The sequence below is a fragment of the Polypterus senegalus genome, chromosome 3, assembly GCF_016835505.1.
Source record: "Polypterus senegalus isolate Bchr_013 chromosome 3, ASM1683550v1, whole genome shotgun sequence".
NCBI classification, from domain to species: Eukaryota; Metazoa; Chordata; class Cladistia; order Polypteriformes; family Polypteridae; genus Polypterus; species Polypterus senegalus.
Window position 1 is genome coordinate 239,259,980 of NC_053156.1, and position 16,294 is coordinate 239,276,273.

The 16,294-nt window shown below is 36.2% G+C and overlaps 1 protein-coding gene across 13 annotated transcripts in view; it reads right to left on the reverse strand.

Annotated features, from left to right (window-relative positions):
- The window catches only part of LOC120526013 (myelin transcription factor 1-like protein), a 614,625-nt gene that overhangs the window by 513,500 nt on the left and 84,831 nt on the right, over window positions 1-16,294 (reverse strand). For all 13 annotated transcript variants that reach the window (XM_039748823.1, XM_039748819.1, XM_039748831.1 and 10 more), the window contains exon 2: window positions 1,943-2,058. The gene's annotated coding sequence lies outside the window, so the exon portion shown is untranslated. The remainder of the gene's footprint in view (window positions 1-1,942; window positions 2,059-16,294) is intronic.

Sequence of the window (16,294 nt, forward strand, 5' to 3'; positions counted from 1 at the left end):
CTACAACAGACAAATATGGCTGAGAACATCATGGAATCCTGAAAAATCATTCATCAAGTCTCAATCATGTTGTCATGGTGCCAGAACCTTACATCCTCTGTAACAGACCTTCACCACTTCTTTAATGTCCATGTTCATCTGTAAGGTGTTGCAAGTGTTTCATAAACGCGGAGGTCTCTTGAAGTCCAGGGGTTAAGAGAAGCCATAGTATGCATTGTTTATGGATAACTAGAAACCAAGAAGCAGGCATTTCCAATAAAGATGAAGGCATTTTATTAGGTAAAGCAAGAGTTGGTGCATGCATAAGCAGAGACTAGGTAGGCAAAGTTTAGCTATGAAAGCAATGACAGCAAAGGTCCAAAACATGAGTAATCACACACACGGACAATTCCAGGACACTAAAAAACAAAGCCCTCAATGACAGATCGATTAGTAATCATGCAAGTCTTGCTGAAGTACCTGACTGATTAATTATCAACGCCCAGCAGCAAAAGATGCTGTCAGCAGAGGAGGGGGCGTAACAAAAAGAACCTGAAAGCAGACAGCAGGCATGTCATCACTAAGAAAGACAGGTTTAATCATCTGTAAAGAAGCTTCTTCCAGCTTGGATGAATCTTTCATCATGCTTCCCCTACTTCTACAATAGTCATTTTTTTGGAAATCATATTCAGTTCTGTTGTCTGGATTATAGTACTCATATTAACTAGCATCAATCATAAAAAATAATCAATAATGTAATAGATTAGAAGAGAAAAGGGTGTACAACTATATTATGATATCATTATCAGTATAAGTAAATACACAACAGCCACCCATTCCCATATATTCTTGGCCTGATTTTGATTCCATCACTTATTCCCATTAATTACAGGACAATATTGCTCCCAAAATTGCACTGCGTACCATTAGAAGACAAAAATATGCACGGAAAAGAGCAAAACCTTGCCCTAACTTGTGGGCCACCCTCAACAGACAAAACGAAGCACACCATGTTGCCCATTTGGTTGGACGTCCTGTACAATTATTTGTGACTGTATTCACTTATTAACACATACTCCTCTCCTCATACATTCTGTTACCATAAAATATCTGTTGTTTATTTAAGACAATTAGAATCACATTCATTAGAAAAAGCCATTTGTTTTTGATGTTTAAATAACAAAAATAATATATTGCTTTAATTTATAATGGGTGAATTAGCATCCATAAAAACAAAGAGAAAGTACAAGATGCAATGGAAGCAAAATCAACATGTTTCTGTTTAATATTTCACAATATGAAATAAAACTTCAAAATCCAGAAGTGTCATTTGGCACATTCAGCCAGTATGTAGTGCGCAGTGTATTCTTGAATTTGTCATGATATAGCTTTCAAGTATCTTCATCTTATGCATCTCAACAGCCAACTACAGTCTGCCCTAAATTCACATATGTATGCACAGTATATGTAGTATAGCAACAATATTACTCAATTAAAATTCAAAATCAACATACCTTTGTGTAAAAATTGTTGAGTTGTTGATTTAGTTTGTACACTAGCGGACATTTTATTATCTCTGTTCAAGGATTCTGTTCCAGTAAATACTTGAACAAGGCCACCCTGATTTTCTGAGAGAATAAAACAAGTATGGCTTTCTGTATAGTCACCTTACCTTGGTCTCAAGGATTAAGTGACTAGAAGCTACTTTTGTATTATAAAAAAGATCACACCTAAAATTGCAAAAGCATTAAATATTTTTGCTTTCAAAATGCTATTCAACCCCTTGCATCACCCAGAAAAAGTGAACATAAATAAACTCCTCTTAAGCATATTCAAATAAGTATGAAGAGCTAGGCTGATAAGAACATAGCGGCAGATGGGGACAGAAAAAAGGGAAAGGCACTGAAGAAAATGAAGTGCTGTCAACAGTCTCAGGAGAGAGCTATATTTAGGTGAGATGTACCTGGAGTCGTTTGGGGGTGTAATTGCTCTTTGGTCCAGACCTTATTCTGCTCAGGCTGCAATGGCAATTGTTGCTCTGCTGTAAAAGCTTCACCAATTTTCCTCCAAATTCATTTTCTACAAAGCAAAAAAAAAAAAAATACAATAAATGTGCATTAATGTAACCAGAAAAGAGTCATGAATGCAATGAGAAAAACAAACAAAATATGTAGATGGCAGATCAGTGCTCAGCTACACCAACGATGATCATTTGTCATAGCATTAGCATTATTCTTAAATCATTATGTCAGGAATTAAATTGTGAACCATTCTTTATGCAATGGCAGCTAAAACAGCCAAACATGACAATAAAAAATCATAGTGAGTAAGGACAATTGCTGCTTAAAAAGAAAAAGTATCAACTTTGAGAGTGACAGCTCTTGAAGCAACTAGAATTATATTATTAGCACAAAGAGCAAGGGTAAGATTACGGCATTGATTATCACATGAAGACCCAATGCTAGATCGTGGGATGACTTTAAATGTCATCCTTTAAAAACCATCAGGTACATTTCCTTGCTCTTCAAAACAGTTCATTACATGCCAAAAGGATATTCAATAATATAGATAAAATAATACTTTGCAGTTGCTACAATTCATGACAATTAACTGTTTTTCTTAAAAAATACAGGCACAACCTGACAGCACCATTCAATCTGGATTTCTAATGGTTAAAAATTGCATTAATGAATGAGTGCGGCAAAGCAGAAACGTAAGCATGGCTTATCTCAGGCTGCAGGGTGGCAAGGAAATTGTTGCTATAAATGAAAATAAAAAGAGTTTAAAAGGAAAGGCAGCTTAAAAAGATGCATTTGGGCTTTTTGAACCATTGCATTTTTTTCTATGTTCAGCTCCAAATTCAATGATACTAATTAAAACAAGTGTACGGAGATAACAGACGAAGTGTTAATAGGGCAGCAGTGGAGTGTGTCGGAAAAATGAAGGTACCCTTAGGGGCTTGCCACGCTGCTTATAATCAGCTAAACTAAGCAGCTACAGCAGCTCGGCACTACCATAAATCCTCTAATAGCACATGGCTGCTACCTCAGAATTAGAAATATAGCAAAGCCGTTAGAGTATTTTTCAGATTGTTATCAATAGTGTATATTATAAGCAATGGATTAAAAAGGGCAAATGTATTCGTTACATTTCTGAATTCTCAAATGTTTTTGATATTTTATATTGTTCAGTCTTAAATTATTCAAACAAACTAACATATCCTGTTGTGTATTAGTTAACATTACCTATAAAAAAGCATTAATAAGCATTAAAACAATAAATACATTTACTTGTGTTTCATTTTTTTGTATATGTTTGTATAATAATTATAAATGAGTGTATTTCACTATGATTAAAATGTTTTTTGTTTTATACAGTACATTTCATACAGTACAGTGGGTGTTTCTTTGTTGGAGTAGGTGGATGATATCTACTGCTGGAGATTCTCTTGCTGTATTATAGATTTCCTCATTTTTATGGTGCATTCAAATAATAACAAAATTAAAAGTCATAAAAGGTATAGTTTTTTACAATTTGTATCCATAAGTATATAATTTGAAAATGCATCGGCTCCATGGCTAAAAAAAACACAGCTTCGATGTATAACTATATGTGAAAAAAAAAAAATGTAAATGTAATCCTTTGGGCAGTAAGCAAGCAGCAGAAAGTCACAAGGTAGCTCTAAAAAGCTACAAGAAATATACAGTATATATATATATATATATATATATATATATATATATATATATATATATATATATATATCGGGGCTACAATCCAAATTATTGATTTCATATACTGTATATAAAAAAGTTACACATGCACACAGGTGGGTACCAATACAGCAAACTGGTTGCACTCCTTGTGACTTTCAGAAACCACTTTGAATTTAACATCACAGGAATGCTGTGAGTGCGAATGTCGATATCTGTGTAAGCAGACCACACGGTGGGCTGGTATCTCATCTAGTCTAGGCTTGGCTTTGCACCTGATACTGTCAGTAAAAGGTTTTGTCAACATAAATTCCAGAACGGGAGGTAAAGGGTCTGAAAGCGTCTGTGAAGATTACAATTCACATTGGTGTTCTAGTCTAAAATGTTTATGTTATATACTTGCAGCTATGTTCAGAATTGTATAATATGTGGTTAATCTTAATCACAGAATGGGTTATTAGTGCAAACCAAAAGGGTGTGGATGCACATTCAGGAATTGATGCAGTTCAAGTTTCAGATTATTGTCTTGTATAGAAAATTTAATGAGATCCCAGCTTGCATGTTACAAGTGTATAATACATATTATTTACTGTATGTGCATATCATCATTTTACCTAGTTTCTTAATTAAAGGCAGCTTAATAATTGCATACTGTATGTGTTCATTAAGAATTGTTCAGTGTCAAAGATCAGAGTTGCCAGTATTTCTGCCCCACAGTTACTGGGTCACAGGTTCTATCTCTAATCTGGTCACTGTCTATATAGAGCTTGCATATTCTACTTATTTTAATCTTTCTTTCTTCATGCAGCATATTCCCATTTTCTCCCACATCCCAGAGACACATTTAGTAGGTTAATGGGCCACTCCAAACTGGCCGTATAAGACCAAGTGTGGTTGTGTGCCCTGAAATGGACTTGAATCTAGTTTAGGGATGATTACTGTCCTAAGCCTGAAGCTTCCGTGGCAGGCACTGGACACGTATGACTCCATAATGGGTATTTATTTCGGGGCTACACTCTGAATTATTGATTTCATTTTAATGGTATAATGTGTATTTTAATTCTGAAAACATCAACAATCTATTAAAATGCATACTGAAGACACAATATTTTAGTCCTTTTGTTACAAATATAAAGCATCAAGTTAGAGACACATAGCTGAGTCTGTTGTGAGTTTATGCATTTGTTTTTGATGAAGTGCTACATCATCAGATTGAACTGAATGTCTTTGCAGTGGATCTTCCACTTCAGTTCCACAGCTAGTGACAATAACCAGCGACTTGTAACAGCAACCCTGGTATCATGCATTATTCATAAGCACACTATCTGAGCAGAAATCAGACAAACACTTATTTCCATAAAATTAGAATACACTGCCAAAAAAGCACTTGCTAAATCTGTGCTCTTGTTTTGGAACAGAGTTGTATTTTTTGGCATAAATGTATGTATACTGTAAGGATAAAGATTCTCTTTTTTAACAGATACGGCTCCAGGTTGAACATGTGCATAGTTATAAACACTTGCTTAGAGTGGGGATGGTTACATCAAAGTAATTAATGACAACTCTTGTAAAGTAACAACACATTTTAAGTCAAAACTATATTCATATTACATTTACTTGTTTGGATGACACTTTTATCCAAGGTGACTTAAAACATTTATGATAACATTGGTTACATTTCTTTTGGTTTTCTAACTGGAGCACAGGCAGGTCAAGTGAGTTACTCATAGTTACCCAGTGTCAGTAGCAGGATTTGAACAAACAAGCTCAGTGTTTGAAGTCCAAAGCCTTAACCACTGCACCACAGTGCCTGCCAATTTAAAATTTAGCAAAAATGAAATCGTATTTTGAAATACAGTACGATATCATACAAGAGACATCTGATTGATAAACCATAAAAATATCTGAACAAAAGGGAATAAACAAAATCAGCAAACTTATATTTTATATACTGAACATTACATTGGGATCTGGTTTTAGGTTTACTGCATTTTTAAAAAATGGACTTTGTTTTTCTTTATGTAGACAATAAAAGGCAGTATATATGATGCATAACTAACACCAAAGCCAAGGTAATTATTAAAGTGCTGTGATGAGAAATCAATGAACTAATGATTCATCTTTGTGTAATCTCTGTTCCATCATGCCAATGGTCTATCTACAACGGCACAAAGTTAAAAGACGCTGGCAAATCCCCTAGACCGCCCGCTTTATTGCATATGCAAAAGAAACTCTGATCCAGCTTCAGCAAACCTGATGCTGGCACTTGTATTTTGATCTGATTGTACTGAGGTGCATCACACAGATAAGGCAGAATGATTAAAGGACAGTCGCAGTTTTACTACACATGCTGCCCAAATAAAGCAGATTAACATCAAGTCTGATTTTATAATAATTGGCTCATCCTGCAGATTTACTGTGTATTTTCCTCAATGAACAAACAAGGATGCTCTGCTTTCAAAAAATGCGAGGACAACAATATTGAAATTTTAAAATGTAAACTGCAGTAGCAGCAAAGGCAGTTCCTTGTTAAAGAGCCACTTTATGTAACACAGCAGCACACAATATGGACCATGCACTTTACATTCGGCTTATTTTTGTTTACTTATGTAGTAAACAAATGTAGGAGCAAAGCAGCTAATTATTTGAAATGATGCACATTCTTTGGCACACAGAAAACAACCTGGGACTATTTTTGTTTCATTATAAAGGAGGCAGTTATTAGCATTTCTCTTACAATTTAATGAGCATTAATTTTATGGTAAAGATTGTTTTTTTGTTCATCTCAAAAAGTAAATGTCAAAAGAAAAACCAAGGCTATTTGGTTGCGCTCTTCCATTTTATACGCAGGCATTTCCTAAATCCGCATTTGATGAGCTTCCCAGTCATAAATTGTACAAATTCCCTCTGGAGCAGCACGGAGTATGCTTCATGAAAATGTCATCTGCCAGTACTGCAATTACTCACACTCCAGCAATCATGTGCACAATGCAGAATGGGTCGAAAACTCAGGTGAAAACGTGAACCGGCAATCAGCCACTGGAATTGAGAACAAGGCCATTTTCTTTCATTTGCCATCAACCATCAAGGCCTTAATTACAAGGCAAGTGTCGGGCCCGGTTGCTGAAAGGCTTATTATTATACAGCTCAGCCTCAAATCAGTTGTGTATTGATGAACTGTAGAAAATGAGGAAGCCTGGCACAGCCCACACAAAACAAGAAGAGTGATTACAAAGACAGTCTCTGACAGAGCAAAGTAATAAATATGATTTTTTTTAAAGCAATTACACTGCTTTTCTTATAGAAATTTTGCATTACAGAGTGCAGACAGCATGTCGTTTTTATCCCTTAGCCTATTAGTCTGCCAAGCCAGGGTTATGTCTAAAAAGTCACCTATATCATAGGGTTATTTCAGCTTATATAATTCTTAATTTTAACAGTTGATCAAAATACAAGTTAAATATTCTGTAAAAGTAACATTTTGCTAGGAATGTGTTTCAAACTGTGATACTTTCTATCTATAACATTAAATGTGCTCAAAAAAAGCTACAAATGGACTCAACCTATTAGACATATCTTTCCGCAGCACAAACTGATCAAGCACAGCTTGAACTGTTAAGATAATTATGTTCCATCTTCTCCCATGGATACAATTCTAACAATTATTTTATTTAATTTAGTTACACATAAGTTCTTTGCATACACCTAATTTCTAAACCCAGAGTTCATAATCCTATAGGTGCACGTTAGAATTGTGTACCATGTTATGCCTTTTCCGTTTTCCTGTCACCAGGATTGTGACAAAACATGACAATCACATTTCAACAGGCTCATTGAGAACATTGGAAAACAGAAAGGTAATTCATATAATCTCATAGGCCATCTTGAATTAGGGGATTAGTGAGCAAAGTGGAAGTAGGCAAGTCCCTTAATATATGAGTAAATGACAAGAGGCGCCAGCCTGCCCTAGGGGTTAAAGAAAAGGGCTCTGAAGCAAGAGGATCCCAGCTCATTCTTCAGAGCAGTCTTTGAACTTCCAGTGTAACCTTCAAAAAGTCATTTATTCAATTGTTTGGCCTAAATCTACAAAAGGGTACCATAGTAAACAGATACTGTGTGTGTATGGCTCAGTCTGTTTATTCTCTGCAAGGTGATTGGGGTCCTCCATTCAGAGACAAAATATAATCTGTCAAACCAAAATATAATTTCTCTATTATTGTATATTTGCACACTGACTCCCAAGTTGTTACATATGGGCGCCTGTCAGGCTAGGCATGGCTTCTTGATTTAATGATAAGAAATGCATCCTCATCGATTGCTGCTGCTATTTTTCTATCTTACTGCACTAGACTATCAGAAATAAATAAATAAATAAAGGAAAGTCTAGGCGACGACTGGCTGACAGCTAGGAGTAGCAATGCAAGTAACAGGGCTGGCAGGCTCACAGCGCAATCTAATTGAAGGGTCGGCCCCCTCAAGGCAGATGGAGATGCAGCCCAAGGAAATAATGGAAAAGCGGTACAGGAAATAAATGATTTGATAAGTCACTAAACAACAGCACCATTCCTAACTATAGTATTTAAAATATTTGTACTTCTTTTCACAAGAAGGCTTATGCACAGTATTTAGAAGTCTCTGTTCAAGACTTTTTAAATTCTTTCGGTCTAGCTTATGATTTTCTGCTCTAGAAGGTTTAAATGTAGGTTGAGGTTCTAAGTAATTAAAATTGTCATGAATCCATCAGTACATTTAAATGCTTTCTTTATCTATAACTTGGCTGTCAACAATTTCCATCCATTATATATAGCTGTTTTTCTTATACAGGATCACAAGGATTTGAGTCCAACCACCCACAGAGTAGGATTCAACCAAGAAGATGTTGCTTGTCACATCCATGCACACTTCCAGACAGAGCCATTTCGAAGCCACCAATTAACCTATCATCCATATTTAGAATGTGTGAGGAAATCTGCAGTACTTGCGGAAAAATTATTGCAAGCACAAAGAGAGCATGCAATCTCCATACTGAAAGTAATCAGGTCAGGGATTGAAACTGAATTTCCTGTAGCTGTGCTAGCATGCTGCCCTTCAATTGAGTATTATTCTCATAATTCTGCCATTGAATATATACTAATGTTTTCATCTAAAAAGACTGAACAACCTTGTGATACACCTACATCTCATGTAAAAAGTCCACATTGTTTATTGTACTCTCAACCGTCAAAGCAATCTTTCCTTCATTGTACTCCACAAATCAAACTGATGTTTCTTTCCAAACATTGCTTGTTATTGTCTTATTTTCCACATTTATTTCTTCTGTTAGTTCATGGTCAATTCATCCTGCAAGCTAATTTGCATCTTGTCAGCGACCCCTGCACTTGTGGAAGGGCCACAAGCTGTACACAAATTAGCTTGATATGAAGTTAAATAATGTTCTCCAGTAGGGCATCTTCATTTCTATAGCCAATAGGAAAAGCACCCTGTGGTCATGAAAATAACATCTTTTCTGGCCAATTTTTAAACAAATCAATATTCTACCATTTTTCTTCAGGGAGAGAGAAAAAAGCATGTCTTTATATTTATATTCATTTGAGTGTCTACTGTATTTGCTTCCCAGCATCACAGTGTACTTAGAGGGGTAAATCAGGTTTTAGCTGTTTTTTATTGTTGCATACCATGAAAGTAAGGAGTACCCTTTAAAAATCTTCAGAGCTATATTGTGATAAAATGTGTTTTTTTGAGTTTCTTTTCCAAAACTCTGTTTCCATGAAAGCATTTAGATTGTAATATAAATCACTGCATCCAACAATACATCCACATTATCTGTTTTGAATTTTACACTTTTGAAGTCATTCTAAGTAGGTTCTTTAAGTCAATAAAACATGCTGTGAAAACAAATTCCTTAACGGAACATAACATTACATTTCCACATCCACTTTATCTCCAGGTAGCATTAGGCACATGGCAGCTACTGACACTGTAGGGCTTGCGCATTCACACATCTACATTCAGTGTGGGGCCAAGTTAAAATTACCAATTAAACTGACATGCACATCTATGGGATGTGGGAGAAGAGCCCATGCAAACCAGGGGAAGAACTTGCAAACTCCGAAAAAGAAGTAACTAGGCATGGCATTCAAACCCAGGAAGGTGGAAGTGTGAAAAACATTTAATTTTTACTTTAACATATATCAAGAGAAATGATTCACTTTTTAAGACATCTTATAACAAATATGCTACAGTACCTTTGATTACATGCTTATTGTAGGAAACAGGGGTTGGCTTAAGAACTGTCAGCAGCTTAAGGGTCTGATATCTGAGAAATAATCCGGAACTATAATACCTGTCTACTTACCACGTCGGGTCTGCACAAAGGCTTGTGCATTTTCAGTAGACTAATTATTTAGTAATGTCTATTTCATTATACCGAATTGATTAAAGCGAAATTCCACAGCTAAACAGTTCTGTAGATTCTACATTTCAAAATAATTCAAGCTCAATTGTCTGTTAAGTGTTTATGTTTGACACTCTGTAAATCTGTAGTCCCAGGAACATCAATTTGTGACCAGCAGGCCAGAAGTGGCCTGAGCACAAGTTTTCTCTGCCCCCAAGGCAGGCCTGGTACCACAGTGGGGCAGGAATGGGGGGATTGCAAAAGGGTATGTTGCCTCCATAGTTTGGACAAAAGGATTCTTGAATACTTTTGCTAACTTAATTAGCGCTACATAAACTCAGCACAGTGTAATCCATTCAATTCCATCAGCATTTAACATGTACAGAAAGAAATAAAAACGGCAAATGTCTTAGTATTGGAACAATCTAGGTTGCTAACTTCTTAATGTTTGTGTATCAGTGCTGGCCAATGATTTTCATTTTCACTTTAAGTCTGTATTGTTTGTTTAGTAAGTGAATTGAGCTGTTCGTTAATGTTGTGGATATTCCATGTATAGCGTGTTTATTTTGCATTAATATTTATATGTACTGTTGTGATAATGACCTGTGAGGAAAAATTTATGCAGATAGGAATTGGTATGGGTGTTGACATGGCATATTTGACTGGAAAATAATGAGAAAGCAGATAGATCAGTGAGGAGAGCTCCTGAAGATGGAAGTTCCTCTGAGGAGGTTTGAGTACTTTACTGGGAGTCCCCCAAGGCCAACAGTGCAAGTTAGTCTGGGTCCCTATCAATGATTCTTCCAAGGGCTACTAACCATTGCTTGTGTTTATGCATCGAGTTGTTGTAATATGTTAAATCTGTTAAGGAAGGTGAATATTGAAGATATCAAAAATACAGTCCTGTTACATTTTTTTGAACAGAGTTATTAATAGTTTAATGAAATATCAATTACCTAAATAATTAATTAGATTTTTAATACAAAATTTTAGTACAGAGTATTTCTCATTACTTAATTGTTTTTTTGGGACTGAAAGTGAAAGTAAAGTATATCTTAGGTCAGGGGTCGGCAGCTTATGGCACGCGTGCCAAGCGTGGCACACAGAATGATTTTCAATAGCACTCTGATTGAAATGAAATACTGTATAGTTAAAAAATATTTTAATTACAGCACATGCATTTGTACCCTCACCTTTGTGTTCCGTATGCCATTCACATTTAAATGGAAACCAAGTGTTCAGTACAGGCGGTGGTACGTTAAAACAAACTTCTTGTTATTATATTTTAATTACAGTGTATGTGTTCGCGTTCCACATCCCCCACTGACGTTTGGCGCATGTAACTCACAGTAAAGGGAAACCATGCGTTCAGTACAGGCCGTGGTACGTTAAAACAAACCTCTTGTTATTATTAAGTAATATACTGGCTTAAAATGTCTCCTAAAAGACCAAAACTTGATGTTCGCTCTTTTCAAGACTCCTAGATGAATGAATATGGATTTTTACAACGAAAGGATCATGCTGTGTGTGTGTTATGCTGTGAAAATATTGCGTGTCGTACGTGAAGTGTACAAAGAAGTTATTAAACTAAACATCAGTCTACGTTTAAAAACTCTGATGAGAAAAGTGAAGCTATAAAAATGGCTATTAATGGCTTTAAGAAACAAACTACTTATTTTAGTCAAATAATTGGAACCAAAATAAAGTCATCGAATGTAGTTATAGAAATATTTGACAAAACATTCTTTTCATATATGATTCTATGTACAGTGATCCCCCGCTATATCGCGCTTCGACTTTCGCGGCTTCACTCTAAAGCGGATTTTAAATGTACGCATATCTAAATATATATCACAGATTTTTTGCTGGTTCGCAGATTTCTGCGGACAATGGGTCTTTTAATTTATGGTACATGCTTCCTCAGTTGCTTTGCCCAGTTGATTTCATACAAGGGACGCTATTGCAAGATAGCTGGGAAGCTACCCAATCAGAGCATGTATAACATATTAAATAAAACTCCTCAATGATATATGATATGCTTCCCGTGCGGTGCTTCGCATACTTGAAAGCCCAAACAACACATATTGATTTTTGATTGTTTGCTTTTCTCTTTCTCTCTCTCTCTCTCTGTCTCTCTCTGACATTCTATGCTCCTGACGCACACTCCTTTGAAGAGGAAGATATGTTTGCATTTGTGAGACGGAACTGTCATCTCTGTCTTGTCATGGAGCACAGTTTAAGCATTTGACTAAAGGGTGTTATTTCATGTCTAGAGGGCTCTAATAACGTTTGAAAATGTATTTAGAAGGTTATAAACAGGTTTCCTATGCTCTAACTGTGAAAGTATTCCTACTTCGCGGAAATTCATTTATCGCGGCAGAGTCTGGGACGGATTAACCGCGATAAACAAGGGTTGACTGTATTTTAAGATATTGAATGACCAATAATATAAGATCCGGTTATAATGGACTTCAAAAGTATACACTCCTAACAAAATTGGTAGAATTTTATAATAAAACTAGTAGAATTATGGTGGCACATGAAATAACATTGTAACATAGGGGCGGCATGACACCGCTGAAAGGTTGCTGACCCCTATTTTAGGTATTTGCAACTTTTCTTATTTAAAACAAATTATCAACTGATCAAAGGCATCTTCCAACATATTTTTTGCAGCTTTATTAAAATTATGTGAAATCTATTAACAATGGGCATATATAAAATCAAGTTTGTGCAAAGAGTTTGAAAGGGACAGATGGTGAATTCATGTTAACAAGGCATACAAAGCAGGACAGAGAATTTGTAGTGAAATGAAATAATTCTCTCTGCTTTTGCTACTTTGCTTTTAGAGTCCATACCTTACAGTTCACAACAAGATAAATAATCACTACACATTTGCCAGTTTGATTATAAAGTCAGCACCTAGAAATTTAATGAGCAGAAAGGTTCCCCTTGAAAAGTAATGGGCCAAAGCAACTTGAAAGCAGCACTCATGCACCCTCAACCCCCTGCTCATGCCTACAGTTTCTTTCTGAATTCTGTTTGAAATATTGGACATAAACACGCAATTGTGACACAGATAGGCTCTCTGTTGATTCATCAATGGCTATAGACATATGATCAGCCTGACTAACATTAGCTTCCACCTGACTTTGGATATTCTGTGTAAAAAGATGAACATGACAAGTAACAGTTGCAGCTGACAGAGATACATTTTTCACTTATTTAGTAACCTTATTATCAATTTATCACTAGCATGCTCTGATAAAATGCTTATAAATGCAATCTTTTAATACTTCTGCATCAGGCTTTATTATGCGTAGCTAGTATTCATGTGGTCTGGATGGAAGCACCTTTTGCTTGTTTCAATTTGATTTGTGAATGCATATTTTCCTCCTGTGATCATCACTTGCATTCAAGGCCACAATTTTCCTGTCTTCAGACTGTGTTAGATACAATTCATTGAAAGCCCCATGCGTTTGAAGATAGTGATGCTTCACATTGGACTCCTTTATGCTTGTGACTGTTTCATCGCTGCAAATCAGCCACATCAGGCAAAAGCATTTTGGAATGATGGCATTATAAAGACATACTTTTGGTCCACTCGTCATTGAAATGACATTATGTCTTTTTTGCTACTTGACTTGCTTTAATACAGTAGGTAGATTACAATGTGAATGTTGAATGTTACCTCCCTTCTTAGCTAATCAGTTAAAGTTACATGATTGAGTGCAACCTCTGTGGATTTTTATGAGAAAAAATTAATTTAAATAATTACATTTGCTCGCTTGGAATATAACAACAGGATGAATTCAGTGCGACATATGCTTGACGATTACTGGATACATATTTGACAGGTCTGAATTAACTTTATGTTTCATGATGTGAATGAGTGGGTGATTAGAAGAGATTGTCCAGGAGTGAAAGTGAGAGTTCATTTCTTAAAGTGTGTCAAGTTTTTTTGGGAGGGAGGAAAGGTTTAGGTTAGTGTATCTAGCCCAGGCCAACCCAGGCCAAAAAGTATTTCCCCTGTGAGAATTTGGTTCCAGGTCAAATCTTTTTTGATGGCCTAAATTAGCTATTGCATTTTCCTGGCATATTATTGTACTCCTATTTACTATAATGGTAAATACATTTTTAAAGACAAATACATTATGTATGGTGTTCTTAGTTTTTCTTAAATTTTATTATGGAAGCCATCAAGATAATGCTCTCTGACCAGGGAATGGGTTAATATGAAAATAAAAACCAACAAATTGGCAAGGCATGTTTCTAAGCATAAATATTAAATAGCTTTATTATCTCATAAACACATCTAGACATTCAGAGGTTAAAGAACAATTATAGATTTCATGTATCACTGCAAAAGAAGGACTGGTCAGGGCTGGGATATCAGGCAATTACCACAAGGGGCCGCCAAATATTGCTGAATTAAATATTTCTGGACTGTTAAGTTAGACTGTAGATCTACAATGGTAGGGGCACCTGGATATGCTTTGGCATTATGGCATCAGCAGTTTCCTGGGCTAGGCATGTCCCCAGAAGTGATCACTCAGATGTACCCAGAGAAGCTACATGAACAGAGCGTAAAAGACACATCCAACCAGCTTGGTTTTGCATTTGGAGTGAGGAAGAGAATCAGACAAGAAAGGCTGGCATTAGAGGTGAGCAGCTTGTGTGTTTTAGTGTCACAGAGGTTGTTGAGATTGTCAGCCACCCATCTGGTAGGCAGGAAATCAAAAAACTGTTTGAAAGTGTAAAGAGAGCCAGTAGGTTTTGAGTTTTCCTTTGTTTTTGTTAGTTGGGAATCTTCCATAATCATAACTATCAGTGTTGGTCTGATTATTTTTGGTCACAAAACCTTTCAAATAACACCAGACTAAGGAATTCTGCACATGGATGATAACTGTTTACAAAATTCACAATCTGAGCAGAAGAAGGTTAAGTGACTTCTAAAGGATTGTGCATAAACTATTAAAATGTAAATTGTATCAAAGCACAGGAACATGTAATAGTAATAATGAGTATGGTATCAAAAACATATATTTTACAAGTTATTTTTATTTTGTTTATTTTCTTGCAGTTACTAATTGAGGTAAAAGTATTATTGAGTATGTCAAACTTCATCATGGGTTCAATGACATGATATCGGATGGAAGTTTTAATTTTCCATCTAAACTAAACTGATTTTCATTGCAATGGATTGGACAAAAATATGTATTAAAGCCTTTTGTTTACATCTTTGGTCCTTATCTTCTTATCTTGTAGATGCCACATGGGCTGGATGGGCATCCTGGGCAAAAGAAAACCCGGAAGGAAGGACTGGAAAGGGTGGATGGACAACCCATTAAAAAAAGAAGATATCACTGGGGGATTTTTATCCCCCCAGCACGCTAGATGGCATTAGCTCTGGTTATCAGTACCCTGTGGGAAGTCAGCAGGGCATGCCGGGAAATGTAGTCCAGCAGAAAACCTGTGCTGGAGTCACGGGGTATCGCCAGAGGGCGCTGCAGGGAAACAAGCTCAGTACTGTGATGATGGACTTCTGTGTGATCCGGAGGTACTTCAATTGGGCAATCGCCCTGGCACCGGAAGTACTCCCAGGTCTATAATATAAGGGACCGCATTCCCTTATCCAGGAGGTAGAGAGGCCACACTTGACTGGAGGAGGGCAGTGCAGTGTTGAGGAAATTATTGTAGAGAGAGACAAAGACCAGTGTGTTTGTGTTTCTTGTGACATATTTGAAGGGAATTTGGTAAATAAACCAACCTTCATTTGAACCCAGAACTGTGCTTGTGTGTTCGTGCCGGGGTTTTTGGCTGGCTCATGCCCAGGTTTCCATATCAATCTCTTAAAATTAATAGTTCATAATCTGTTTAGTAGCAAACTGAGACATATATTAATAAGGGAAAAGTCCAGCACACGTTTGGTGAAAACAGAACTTGTGCAGACCAAGCCTGGTCAACCTGTAAATAAGCATGCAATGCTCAAAGATATGTTAGAAATAGGATGCCCAATGCTTCTGGCCAAAATGTGATTTGCAAGGTGGACAAGATAACCAAGTGGGAGGAGGAGGTTGCCAATTGTAATAGTTCTGTCTGTTTCTCTTTTCAAGTGTCCTATCATATATAAAAATAGATAATTAAAGTTTCATCAAACCACAAAGGAGTAAATTGACATGTTGCCCAAATATCTTATGTGTCATTA